This window comes from Drosophila willistoni, assembly GCF_018902025.1.
Source record: "Drosophila willistoni isolate 14030-0811.24 chromosome 2R unlocalized genomic scaffold, UCI_dwil_1.1 Seg167, whole genome shotgun sequence".
Taxonomy (NCBI): domain Eukaryota; kingdom Metazoa; phylum Arthropoda; class Insecta; order Diptera; family Drosophilidae; genus Drosophila; species Drosophila willistoni.
In genome coordinates, this window is record NW_025814050.1 from 17,732,579 (window position 1) to 17,747,136 (window position 14,558).

Genomic DNA, 14,558 nt, shown 5'->3' on the forward strand with positions numbered 1-14,558 from the left:
ACCTGCTCTCATTTGATAATTACTTCCAATTACCACACTGATTGACAAATTTTTTTAATAAATTTTCTAACTTTGGTAGACTTTTTCTTCTTTAAATTATTTTGTGATAGATTCACATTTTCTACATATTCATATTTGTGTCACAAAACATTGGTTCAATCTTGTTGGAAGAGTATACCATTGTAAATAAGCAAAAAACACTGAAATGGCCTTGAGCATCAGAAAATACAACACACAACTCACATCCTTGTTCTGGTCAACAGAGTTAAAAAGTTCCACGACAAGGAACATTTTTGATTAGTTTTTTTATACTTTTCTTCGTTTCTAGAAACTTATGTTCACATGGGTGCTGCATTTTTATACTTTATGCTTTATGGGGTAATATATATAGATAAAATCAGGTTAACAAATTTATGGCAAATAAAGAGTTAAATAATATTTATATTTAATAACAAATATTAGTAATATATAATTTTTTTAATTTTTACATAGTTTTCCTTTATCAAATACAAAAACAATTATTTTATTTACAGTTTTAGAATGTTCAATCTTTTGAATTATTTTAGGATAAACCATAAAGACTTTTCTTATACATTGATCTTCAGTAGAAATGGTCTTAATTTATTTCAAAATTTTATTTCATTTGACTTGAAGATTAATTTCTAAAATTTTATCTTTATAAGTAAGTTTTGTGCTATGAATTGTGGTTCGATAAACTTTTATAAAACTCAATTATCGTTTGAAGTATATAATATTTATTTCATTTTAAAAACATAATAAAGAATTTAAAAACAGAAAAATATTGATACGAAGAAGAAGAAAAGATATTACCATATTCGAAGCGAATTCTTTTAGGTATTCTGTTATTAGAGTTCAGAAATTGTTGGATTGTGCAAATAAGTTACTTTGCTTACAGTTAAAATTATCATAACTATAATTACTTATATATTCATATTTTCTCGGAGTCTCTGTGAGAGCAAATTGGATACTGTTTGCTGTTGTTTTATTTCGTCTTGACCGTCTTGTGTCTTGGCATTGTCAACTTTCTGACTTCCCCTCTTTTTGCTACACATGGGCTTACAGCACACTCCCTTGACTCCATCTATGAAAATTAAAGTTGCAACAAGCAATGGGGCAATGGCGGATATAAAATACACACAGCAAGAAAAAGAGAAAGGACAGAGAAAAACTTTCGCCATTTTCTTTGGCAACTTTCCGTTGCATTTTGCAGCAGAATGTCTTTGCCAAGTAGTCGACGGAGCATATAACTCAACAGACCCTCCCGTCCTCCTACTCCTACTATGATCCTTGCACTATCGTCATCATCATCATCAGAGCGTTGGCGCCCTCTGGCGGCAACAGCTGTGACTATGCTTGTACTAAGCTGAGCGTGAAAAAGAAACATTTGCATATCCTGTGACCCACTTATAATCATTTTTCATGAACGTGTGCAGCAGCCATTCCTGCCCCGCCCCCTTAGACTCGCACTCCCATCTTGGCCAACTTGTGTTGCAAGGCAAGCACCGTGCAATATTAGCTAGAAGGCGAAATGAGGTTATGTTTGCTATCCTCAACGCGCTTCTTCCCCGCGCATTTTCCCCACCATAAACCGCCCCCCTCGACAGCATCATTTGCATAAATTGTGCATGTCAAGGTGTTGTTGTTGTTGTTGTTACTTTTGCTGTTGTTGTTGGGGGCACCCAAGACAAATAGAGTAAGAATGCAAAGAAGAAGACGAAGAAGAATGAAACACAAAAACCCAAAACATCTTCTATAGAAATCAGCCAAATTATGGACACAATTCTATTTCGGTACTCATTAGCGCTGGCACATAGTGTCACCGTAATTAATAATCAAAGGAGGACAGAGACCCAATGAGAGACCAAATCAAAACGGAAGACAACACAGAGAAGAAGCAAATGAGAGAAAAACTAAATTATAAATGCATACAGAGTGCTAAGTATTTTTATCATTTCCACACACGACAAAAACAACAACAACAACAAAAATTACTGACGATGGAAAATCCGCTTGGAGTTGGGGGAAAGACTGGAAATTTATTTGCCCGTAATTAATCAGAGCCAATGACTCTAGAGATGACACAGTGGGAACTAGTTTTTGTGTGGTTTTTCATTAAATATCGAAGAAATATAATGTCGTATAAATTATATATGAGAAGATGGCCACAATTTTTACGTAATATTAATATTTAATATTTTGTAATAAATGTTACTCATATTTTTAATCTGTGATATTACTTTGAGTCTCCTGTCGTTTTTCAACAAAATAAATATCGCCAACTTTACAGACATCAATGCGATTTAAAATTGGTCGAAAAGTAAGATATTTGAAAGCATTCAATCTGATCATTATAAAAGTTGAAGGCTGACAATAAAATGTTTCAGAGTAAGCTGGAACCACCTATGTATATATCGTTGCTATTTAATTATTTATTATTAAAAGTTGTTTATGTAACGTGAGGATATTTTATTCAAATCTTACCATAGTTGGTTGATAATTTGTATATTTTGAATTACATTTTTCATTTCTGTTTGTTAAAATTCTCAACTAATTATAGCTTTGTATAAATATTATGGCTATTGCACTTTTAGAGTCTTTAAACAAATTTGCTTAAAACTTTGAGGTTCTTAACAAACAATTTGCGCGTCTGTACACCCCAATAATTATCTGAAGCTGAATAACCCAAAGTTTTATTGAAATTTAAAGAGGTCGAAAACTAGTCAAGTAAAATATTTGTTTACTTAACGATCTGTATCCTTAATACGCATCTCTAGGCAGCTGAAAGACTGACACATGTAAGACAGAGGAGACATAAGGAGTCGACAATGTATGTTGCCTCCATCAGGAACCTGTGTAAGTGTGTTTAGGCTGCCTTGTAAATGTTGAGACAACTTTTGCTTTCATTATGCGGCGCCCCTTGCCACAGCCTCTGCCATCGTGCAACCGTGCCACATGCAAACCGCTCTCTATCTTTCATTAGACCTGCGGCATGCGGCGCGTGTGGCGTTAAATTTTACATCATTTAATTAAAAACATGTCACCGCAAGAGCAAGATAGAAGCAAATACCCACAAAATAGAGAGAGACAGAGAGTGAGAGAGTGGAGCATATGCTTCAAACGATTTCCATTAATTGTTTTTAATCTGTCTAAAATAAATTGTAATTGCAATAAACAATATCATCAGCGAAATCGAACCTTGATCTCTTAATCAAAACAATATTTCTATTTATTGTAGTTTACAATAAATTTGGGTCAAAAGTTGTGCCATTTTGTCTGTTGCCAGTGTAAATAATCAGCTTAGATCAAAATTTATTTGCACAAATGTGTTTCAGTTTGCATTTGGTTTTATGCAAAATTAAAAAAAAAATTAAAAGAATTTGCTGAAGCGTCAAAATGTATTTAAATATTTTAATAAAGTACTCGCTTTGAAATTTACATTTTTTTATTTATGTATGTAAATAATAAAAGTGAAAAAAGTTTAAATTTAAATTTAAAGCCAATCCTAGTTTTACGTACCGAACCGTACAGAAGTTCTTTTTTTAACATTAAACAATGCTTGTTTTATTATTCATATATAAATTCAATTCAATTTTAATTTTAAGTTTTTATTAATGAGTTTAATCAAATCTTAAAAAACTTTATGCTGCGAGTAGAGTAGCAACCTTGACCCTTAAATTATTCTACCTTATATTCTTTTAAACTTTTACTTCAGACTTATTTATCTCATTCTCTTCAAGTATCTAACACAAACACACTTTCTTTTTCTATCTTGGCCTTTATGTAGATATATCCATATATCAATCGGCTGTAAGAGTTTCGGTTCACCTTGCGAACGTGACATGAATTGCATTCAAGTGATTTTAATAGTTCACGTGCGCCTTTTGACAAAACGCCGACTAGCCTCACCCTTCGCCACGTGCCCAGGTAAAAAGCCAGCGACCAGTTCGAAATGTAGTTAACTTTTTAGGCTGCACTTCCGTTTCCGAAAAGGACAATAGAACCGCTGTATATCCGTTTGATTTCTGAGAAAAAACACGGACAAAAAATCGATTGTAATGCAAACGGTGGTCATTAGTACGTGAAGTCGATTTTCCATATCTGTTTGACTTCCCTAAAAAGCATAAGGTAGAAGCAGTCGGGTTAGTCTAATAGATATTCGAGCACCATTGGTAAAGATCGGAACCAAATGGAACACACCTTAATATCAAAGATCCCGCTCAATAATTAGGTCTCACATCGCAGCCACCTGTCGTTCAGGAGTTGTATTAGTGTTAGGTCTTACCCACATAGGGGAGTTTACCCTTCTGAGATCGTCTTTTCTGAGTGTTTCAAGATCCACGACACCATGAAAAAAATACTAGATATGTAAGGGCATACAAACCAGCCAGGTCTACATGACAATCACAAAATGTTACATTAGATTGATACATTTCATAGGGCTCATATGGCTTGTTCTTAATGGCGGGGGGGAAAAGGCTCTTGGATATAAAAATTTCAGCAGCGTGAGACGTAAAATTTTTCTTTTGAGTTGTGTATAGCCTTCATTTTCAACTCCGTTGATCTGTCCTTGCCTAACCTTCTTAAATATCTAATTACGAAAACCCTTCACGCAGAATATAAGTTTTATATCATGGACCAAGCTTGTGATTCTTATTTTTTGAACTCTATTCCCATAAGAAATTTATTAAAATATGTGACTGCATACAATTGAATTATTTTGATGTACTGTATGATATATTTGGTATGATTTAGAAAGTCTAACTATCCAAAGCTAACCGTTTCAGAGAGCATAACGAGGTCGAAAGTCGTAAGACCAGTGAAAAACTTTGTGGTTTAAGTAATCCAAATCAATCTTAACAAATATTTATTAATCGAATGGTCTAGTCAAGTGTGTACAAAGTATAATATGAAACTTTAATAAATTTTACTGAATCTATCAGTGATTAAAGTCAACACTTAATAAATGCAAAGGGTATAAAAAACTTCTATACGACTGAAATCAGCTTCCGGTGTATTTACTTGGTGTTTTTTGATTATATGCATTACACGAGATGTGCGTGCCTAAAAACTGTCAGGTTTTTGAATGGAGGGAATAGATGCCTACACAGGTAGATAGGTAGGTAGGTTCTGGTAACGTTTGCCACCTTTCGCTTTCTGGTCGGTTGCCAGGCGTGTAATGGACACGCGCCACCTGACTTAATATCAATTTCGGTAGCTCTTTACATTTGCCTCAGTTTCATTTTTCCCCAAAAATTTTTTGTGTGTTTCTTTTTCTTTTTGGTTTGGTTTTGCGTTTCTGGTCTCTTAAAAGTTTTTAAGTCAAATGAATTTTTTATGGCAACTCAGGTTGGTCGGCCACCTAGAGCCAGCCGCCTTTACGTGTTTGGAGTTTTAAAATTTCCCTTTTTCGGTTGGCTCCGAAGTCGAAGACCAAAGTCAGTCTGAGAGCAATTGGAAATAAATGGTTTTAAAATACTTTCAACTGCAAAAGCGAAAAAAAGTAAAGAGTGGGAGGACCATAGAGTTGGACATTTGCAAATTGATTGGAGGCCTGTAAAATAAAGTCTACGCTAGGTTGGTTAACTAATAAAGGTGTTAATGATATTATGAGGAAATTATATAAGTGAATTGATTATAGAATTATTTGAAAAATCCATAACGAAAAATAAAAATATTAATCAACCTTTACCAGTTAATTAATGAAATATGATTTTGTCAATAATGCATAACTATAAATAATCAAAGTGGGTTAATAAAAGTAGCAACAAATATTTGGAAAAGACTTGCAGTTATATTGCACAACAAATAAATTATTAAAAAATTTGCCACATTTCCAATGTTGCTCATTTTAAAAAAATTTACTAAAGCTTTATCAGCTCATGGGCTTTAACCGCATATATCACAGGTTTAATAGTAATTTTAGTAATTTATATTTGTAGTAATTTTGTGAATTTTTTTTGTACTTCTTATAATTTTTGTCTGTCTATTTTTATGTCATCTATAATTTTTTATCAAATTTGCTTTTCCCCTGTGGACAGGTTGGAAATAAATAGATTTTTATATCTTTTAAATCTTTTAATTATAAGGTAATTTTCATATTGACACCAATTAAGTGTTACTATCTAAAGTTTTATATTATTGACCTTAGTGTGCAGATTGTTATCAGCAAAGATATCTGTGTTCTGTTGGTAATTGATCTGGCATGGGTCTGAAATGTAATATCTTTGATCCCTATATAAATTATACATAACCTATAGAGGGGCAACAAACTAAGCATAGAAGCTAATTAATTTAGATCGAAGAATATTCTTAATTCAAAAAGATGCCTTAAAGGAAGATCTCAAATATATTTTTAGTATTCACAGCAAGTCTTTGTGGGCACTTTGCAACAATTTGCTTACTACAAACTTATAGTGCTTGCCACATTCGCTTCTAAAACATCGTCTTACTCCTTTTGCACATCATCGACAATAAACCACATGAAACTTGTGCAAAATTCAAGCAGTTTATTAAATGTATAGCCTACTTTAGTGCAAGACTCTTGGGGCCAACACTGAAGCCTCAAAAGCCAAGACTATTGGCCAGCCTATGTGGCCAGTATCAAGTTGTTGTTTAGACAAAAGTTCTCCATCGATATTCCTTGGGCAATTTTGTCTATTTGATTTGCCATCATTTATTAAAGATGAGTTATATATTGTATATATATATTTTGGGTGAGCAAAATAGTTCACTTAACGCCAAAAACTAATTGAAAACTTTGCCTAAATTTCTATTTATGACACAAATTCATATACATATACTTATATGAGAAGGAAGAGAGTAAGAAGGAGGCATAGATTATAAACTGCAAACCCAAGACTCGGCAATAATTTGATAATTTAATTACACTTAACCTCGTTGAACCCAGGCCTCAGAAACCCATTCTACCCCCATTCCATCTTCATTTTGGAATAATTTATGCAATTGCTAATGTATGAGTGTGTCTCTGTTTGTGTTTATCTCAGTGTGTATGTGTGTGTGTGTGTGTATAAATAGTTCTTGCTGATGTTGTTGTTGCTGTTATTATTCTTGCTGAATCGTATGCATAAATAAGTCCAACTGGCAACCCCTCCTCCATCACCTTCAACTCCGATCCGCATAATTGTCGGCCATGTATCTTACAAATGCAAATTAGATGCAAATGTTAATAATCTGCGTGGATGAATTTTAATGAGCAAACCAAAGTGTTTTCGGCGACTTGTCGCCGTCGAGCACTTTTCCAGGACATACAGAGAAGATGAGTGTCAGACGTGGCTCAAGGCTCATCGGTGGGCCTGACCAGACAAGCGGCTTGCCGATTGACAATTGTCTCACTCATAAATAGTAAAAACATATTACGTAGCCAATTTGTGTTGGGGAATGCAGCCCATCACCCCTTTACATAAAGTCTTCCCCCTCCCCCCTTCATATGCCTTATAATCAGACAGCAGTCAGCAGGCAGTTGGCAGCTGAATTGTTGTAGTTCCAAGTAGACATCAAGTGGCTGCGGCTAATTAACGCCACTGTAAAGCAATGGAGGGAACATCTTCAAGTGCCAAGTGCAACCACACGTGCTTGGGTCTCCTTTTCTTTTTATTTTCGCTTCTTTTCTTTTCGTGTTGGTTGTTTCCCTTTTTTTTTGTTATCGAAATTTATGGTTTCTGACACTTTATTCGGTTCCAAATTTAGATGATGCCATGTCGTCGTCTGTAACATTTCCTTTTCATTGGGTTTTTGTTCTCTACTCTTGCCTGGAGACGCATGAGGAAATCGAAAATGAAAACAGATGTTGAAAATCAGTTGCACATTAAATGCTTGGTCATGTGGAAACTTAATTGTTGCCGCAGAGTTTGTTCTAAAGACGACTTTGTCGATCTGTCATTTTGCCACAATTCGTACGTTTTTGCAGGGTTGTTTAATACATATATTTTCCCTTCTGTTTATTTTTTGCTCTTTCGTTTTGTAAATAATTCGCCAATTATATTTAGTAATAATACATGTTGATTTCTATATATACGATATATTATATCGACATATGGTGCGATTTTTGAAGTGGTCAATTGAGTTAACTAACCAAAATGATTAATTTCGAGGTGATCAAAATAACTTACTAATTAGATAAATATACCTATGCATTTTGCCTGAGGCTTTAATGAATACGCGTATTATTAAATGTAGTTATTTCTATTTGTATACACAATATGAGGCAATTTTGACCATTTAAAAAAAGATCTTAACTTTTGGGTAAGAAAAATATAGTTAAAGGTAAAATTAAGCCTTTCACATTAAGTGACTTGTAAAAATCCAGATTTTAAAGGCTTTTGAATCGATCAAAATATTAATCTAAGGCAAAAGAACTTTCTATATGCGTCAAGACTAGGTTTATATTTCAAAGCCTCTAGATTCGATTCCATAGTTTGAATATATAAAACAAGTGCAATGAAATTTAAGTGAACAAAATTGAGTGAATTCTTTGGACTTTCACTTTAAAATAATAAATTCTTAAAAGCTGCCCAACACCTAGCTAAGTCCTTGATTAAACACACATGCACATAAATGTATACATCTTATCATTGATATCAAAATAAAAGAAGGTGTTGTACGTGGTTAATTGAAATCTAAAATCTCTTACTACTATGAATTCCATGAAAAAGGACTCAATCAAAAGTTTTAAAAATAAATCATAAAAAATACAGTTAATCTCTTCTGGCAGACTATAATTATAATATCCGTAATATTCTTCTTAATACTCCTTTTTTATGAACTTGCATTAGTATTGAATTGTTTGTTTAAATTATTAGCTGTATAGGTATGTAATAATGTTAATGAAAAATTGTTATAAGTCCAAAATTGTATATATTTATTGTAAAAATTTATTTATTCTGTGTGTCTATTTCTCTGAGATTAATGCAAAAGAAGTCTTTGACTTTAGATTCTAAAACTAGAATAGGGAAACTGTAATATGGCGTTTGTATATATGAGTAACTTTATAGGAAATTGGTTTCAAAAGTTTATCAAATATAGGCATAATCTTGAAAGTATTAAAAAAAAGGGTAAGATAGACCCTCAACGCTATTCAAAATGCCATTTCGAATCCGAAAATTATTTCCATTGCATTTTTTTCCCATTAGCATGCTAAATCGACCTACAATAAATATTAATTAGGGTAAAGCCTGTTGATCAGTATGTATAATAATCGTTCTAATTGTGAGAAATCATCCGATTTTCTCAATACTGAATTCTGCCCCTCTCGCAGTCTCTTGAAATGTTTTGCAAATTAATTGAACACTCCATTAAATTGCATTACATTAATTTGGCCAAATGCATGAAATTTCAACATACGTCACACACATGATGCATTCCCAGGTCTATAATGTTTCCTTTTTTACTTTGTGTACTGATGTTGTTGCTGTTGTTGTTGGATATATACATTTTCTCGATTTTTTTTTTGTTTTTGTTCAGTTGTGGAATAACTGCGCAATATATCAAACAAATACACCTGGGACTAAAATCGAGAAACATCAGGGTTGTTTGCCACGAGAGCACGCGGAAGTAACACAAAACAATGGGAAAAACCAAATGGAAATGAAAAAGGAAAAAAAAATTTATTTATATGCGATTTAAGGCAAAAGGAGTGTGGGGTGAAAGGAGGACAGGAGCATCGGTCGGAAGGGGAGGAGGAGGCATCAAATAAAAATAATGGATTGAAGTAAATTTTTGGTTGGGGTTGAAAACTTTTCATCAATGCAGTTATGCAATGGGATATCACGGGAAAAACAACAAATGACAACAAATGGATGAGCAAATAACATGATAAACACAAAAGATATAACGACTCCAATATACCCATTATTTAGTAATTTTAATAGAATGTCTGAATTATTATATTCAGAGACTTGTGTCTCTTTTCTAAGAAAAAAATCATTTAAAAGGACAGTTTTTTTCCTTTTAAAGAAATTAGAGTATCAATTTTGAGATATATTATAAAGTGGAAGCAAAGTTTGTTATTTTTATACATTTATTACATACCATTTTGCCAATCTTAATATACCTCTCTTCCTCGGTAAGTACTGGGTATTAAAAGAGTGAGAGTTAGCGTATGGACAATAGGCAAAGAGAGTCAGCTGAGCTCATGTAAAATGCAACTTGATGCCCACAAAAAACAAGTTGGCGAATGTCAACTTGAACCACATCCGCAATGCTAATCCTGTAAGTGAGACGACCCTCAAGGACAACCACGACACGCCTCACTGCCACACGGGGACAGGCCAAGCGATTAACTCCTCCACTCCATACAACCCCCTGCTTAAAAAGAAAGACCACCAAAAAAAAACATACATGGAGAAACTCATTTTCGAAATCTTTTGCCTTAAGCTGACATGACCAATGGCCTTTCTTTCACTAGGCACTTGTTTATTTCTCATACCTAGAAAAGTGAACTGATATGTGTGCCAAAAAGCAAGTTTTCCACTTCTCACTTTGCTTTTGCCTATTTTCGTTTTTTAAGAGGGGCGAGAGAAAACTCTTTCATTAATCACCCTGATCGGTTTTTGAGCACGCACTATTCGCCATCATTTTTTAGGATTTCTTTTCATGAGAGAATTCCCAGTATGGTGCCCCTGGCTAAGTAATTGAAATTTGTGTGTGTTGTGTGATAAATTCGTGGGTTAAGCGCATGATTAGCGCATTTTCCCAAACAAAAAAAATTTTAGTCATTCCCGTAGAGAGTCTCAATGGGATTCGTGCTTGGCCTAAGAACCATGGTTTTTTAATTATTTATAGCCCAATGGCCTAATGACTATTCTTTTCTTTGCATTTCCCTTTCAATCCCTTCCACAAATTCTCTTCTTATTATTGGCAAAGACTAATGATTGTGATTGGCATAATTCTTTGTGCAATTGGCGACAATTTTCGAAAGAAAAGTCACGCACAGTCAAATCAAATATGTATATAAATTAGTCCCCAGGTGAATTTATGTTTAGTTTTCTTTTTTTGGATGAAAATTTAGTTCTTAGACTGTCTTAAGAACGAGATGATAATGCGATAATTGTATTACAATTCGAACTCTAATTACAAATTAATGAAAAAACCTACAATTTTTTTAGGGCAGTCAGGAAAATTTAACAAGATAAAAACAAAAAAGATTTTTCGCCTTAATTTAAGCTCTATCTATTGTAAGTTTGGTTTCTCTATAGAAGCCGAGCCGAGTTATCTTCAGAAGATTGATTTTAAATCTTTAGAATAAATTTACTTAAAAACTTTACAGATTTGATTTTGGTTATATTTAATAACCTATTCTTTTTTTAAATACGATTCTCAGTATAAGATAAAAATTATTGGTAATATGATGTTTTGATCATTTTAAATACATCATGCATTTCCCATTTCCATTGGATCCTGTGTCAACATTTGCCAAACTGGATTCTTAATTGTTACATCTTGTAGATACGAATATTTCAGAAAGTTTTGGTTTAAGAGTTTTTGCCTTCTTAATGGGTTCCTGCAATTAAAGTTTCCTTTCTCATATAATGAAAATCTTACCATCAATTTTGGAAACTGGATCGACAGAAAGACATTCTATTTGACATATTTCTTTTAGACTGAAACTTAAGAAAGATAAAGTAGAAAAGGTGAATTTATATTTTTAATTTTTAATATCTGAAAAAATTCAAATAAAGTTCTAATTGATTTTGTTGTTAACATTCTTATGTATTTAAAATTGTAGCAGATTAATTGTATAGATAGAGGAGAGAAAAATGTAATTTATTTTGATTTATTTTTTTGTTAGAATTTGTACAATTTGTAACAAGTTAATTGTATAAATTCATTCAAGTAAAGCATCGAAGTCTTCTTCTAATCTGTAAAGTAAAAACAAACTGTATGCAAATTTATCAGGCAAACAAATTTAAAATTTTTGCACATTTAGCAGAGACGTAAGTAAGTTTGTGAGACTAAATAATAGATTAGTAAACCAAAAACTGCAAATGAAAATATTAACACTGCTCAAAAGGACCTAAGGATAGTGCTTACACACACACACACACACACACACGTACACACTGATACACTCAAAGGACCAGCAATTAACACACTCGATTCTCAAGTTATGCAAGCAGCACGCAGGCACTTTGATAGTTAGATAAACAAATAAACCAAACCAAATACACAGACATAGACAAAAGGAAGTTCAGCAAGGACATGCGACAGGATGCTGATAACAGAATGTGTTAAAGAACAGCAACAAGCTAGAGAAAGAGCGAGCAAGAGAGTTGCTATTCAATGCCAATACAAACGCAAGGTAACATGCAAATTGACAGACAGGACGTTTGCCAGGACATAGGTAAACACAAACAACTGGGAGAAAGAGATGATGGAAGAGTCAACACATGAATTGCATTAGTTGGCACTGGACAGACAAACAGACAGACTAACAGCAGACCAACTGACCAACAGTCGGACGAACAGCTTGACATTTTACTTTTGTTTTTGGGCGTTTACCAAAATTGGGAACAAAAACAAAAATTGAATCGCAAAAAAAAAAAGAATTCTAAAAAGGGGAGCAGCCACCTCTCGTATGCAAATAGAAACGATAAACTGTCAAATTGCTGCAATTTAACGCTTGATAAAAGCAAACGCATCCCAACTTCAATTGCATTTCTCCAGCCCCTCTGCTCCAACCCATGCCGCACCCTTTTGATGCATCAAACCTTAACCAGGTAGACCATACATACATACATTCATTCATTCATTCAACCATTGTTCACATTTGTCCATTGTATTTCCAGTTGATCCCTTACAAAAGTCAAAAAGGGTTTTTGGCTTGTCGGTAAAATGGGCTGAATCTGATTTCATTCGGGTATTTTTTGCAGGGTTGCAAGCACTTTTGAGTCCTTTTACATTTTCATTTTTGTCTCCCTGACATTTGTTGTAATTATGAAATGCAAGCGAACATGGAATTCCTAAAACACTGAGCTATTTAAGCGATTTGCTTTATTAAAACTCGCAAGCGGAAAAACAAACAAAACATTTGCACAAATTTTTTGCACCGTCAAGTTAACCCCTAGTTGAAACATTCATCTAGAAAACCAAAACTGAACATGAAATGTAGAAAATAATACGACATCTTGACATCCTTTAAATGAATTTTAAAAATTTAAAAAAAATGAAAGCGAGAGAAAAGAAATTTATTTTCAAAACACCATAGATTAAATTGATAGTGAAAAGTGCCCTTTGAGAGGTTTGTTTAGTTTCTGTTAATTAATTTTTATTTTCATTAAAGCTGTTGCCGAATTGAAAGGAAAATTCTCTAAGACTCATCCTTTTTCAAATTATACTTTAGAATTCTTAAAGGTGACGATCACATACATAACTCAAATCTATTTAATTCAAAATGCATTCAAATCCACGTATATAATAAATAATCAGATCTAAAAATAAACTACAAACTGCTGCTTTTTTAAAATAACTTTTTCTCCTTCTTTATGAACTGAACTAACCAATATACCTCATTTATACCCTCCACTATCCACACAGGTCTCACACATGTTGTCGTTGACTGTCTACCGTTCCGTCTGACTGTCGTCTGCCAGTCTGTCAGAGTTATTCGCTTGCCAAATCTAAAAATCTGCTACACTCTAACAATTTTTGCAGCTTGCCGAAAATTTCATTCATTCATTTCATTCCATTTCCTTTGCTTTCCGTTTGGTTTATCCCTTTTATGGGTTGTTTGGGGATTTTCATTATTACAATGATATAGTCTCTCGCTCTTCTCGTTCGTCTTGTCCATGTTTATTTATAACTTGCAATTGTAATTAGGATTATGTTGCTTATATATATTTTTTTGTTACTTATTTGCGCAGTTGTTTTGTCGGCATATAAAAAAGTGGAAGGAAAACGAAAACATATTTCTGCATTTTTATGTAGACGGATTTCGCGAGCCGAATGATGGGTATTAAAGTATTTGTCCAGACGGCTTAGTAGGGGAGTATCTAGTTAATACTTGGAATGGATACTTACCACGATGAGAGAGCCTATGATAATGGTAAGAGGCATATAAACAACAGCTGATATTATATTTTTTTCCCTCCATTTTGAGAGGACAAGGATTTTAGTCGTGATGTTAAGAAGGCGAAATAGTAAAAAATATTTTCCATCTTCTTTGCATTTGTGTAGAAAAACTAATCAGATATCAAAATTTTATTGTGTGAATTTGGTTAACAATATTTAAGCCCCTAGATATATAGAATTAATAAATTTTATTTCCGCAACTCCAAAGTTGAAACTTATATATTCTAGTCCTATGTTGCTGTTTCTACTACATTTTTTAAGTCGTTTGTTGTTAGCCAACTTGACTAGTTGTTTTTGTGTTGTTCTTCGATTTATACAGAAACAAAAATTTATTTGTCAAATATTAACAAAATGCTTTTATGTTATTAAAAGATTAAGCATATTGTTTGTCTGAGTGTTATTAAACCATCTTGCATGTATGGAAATATATCATTTTTTATATTAAATGCCAA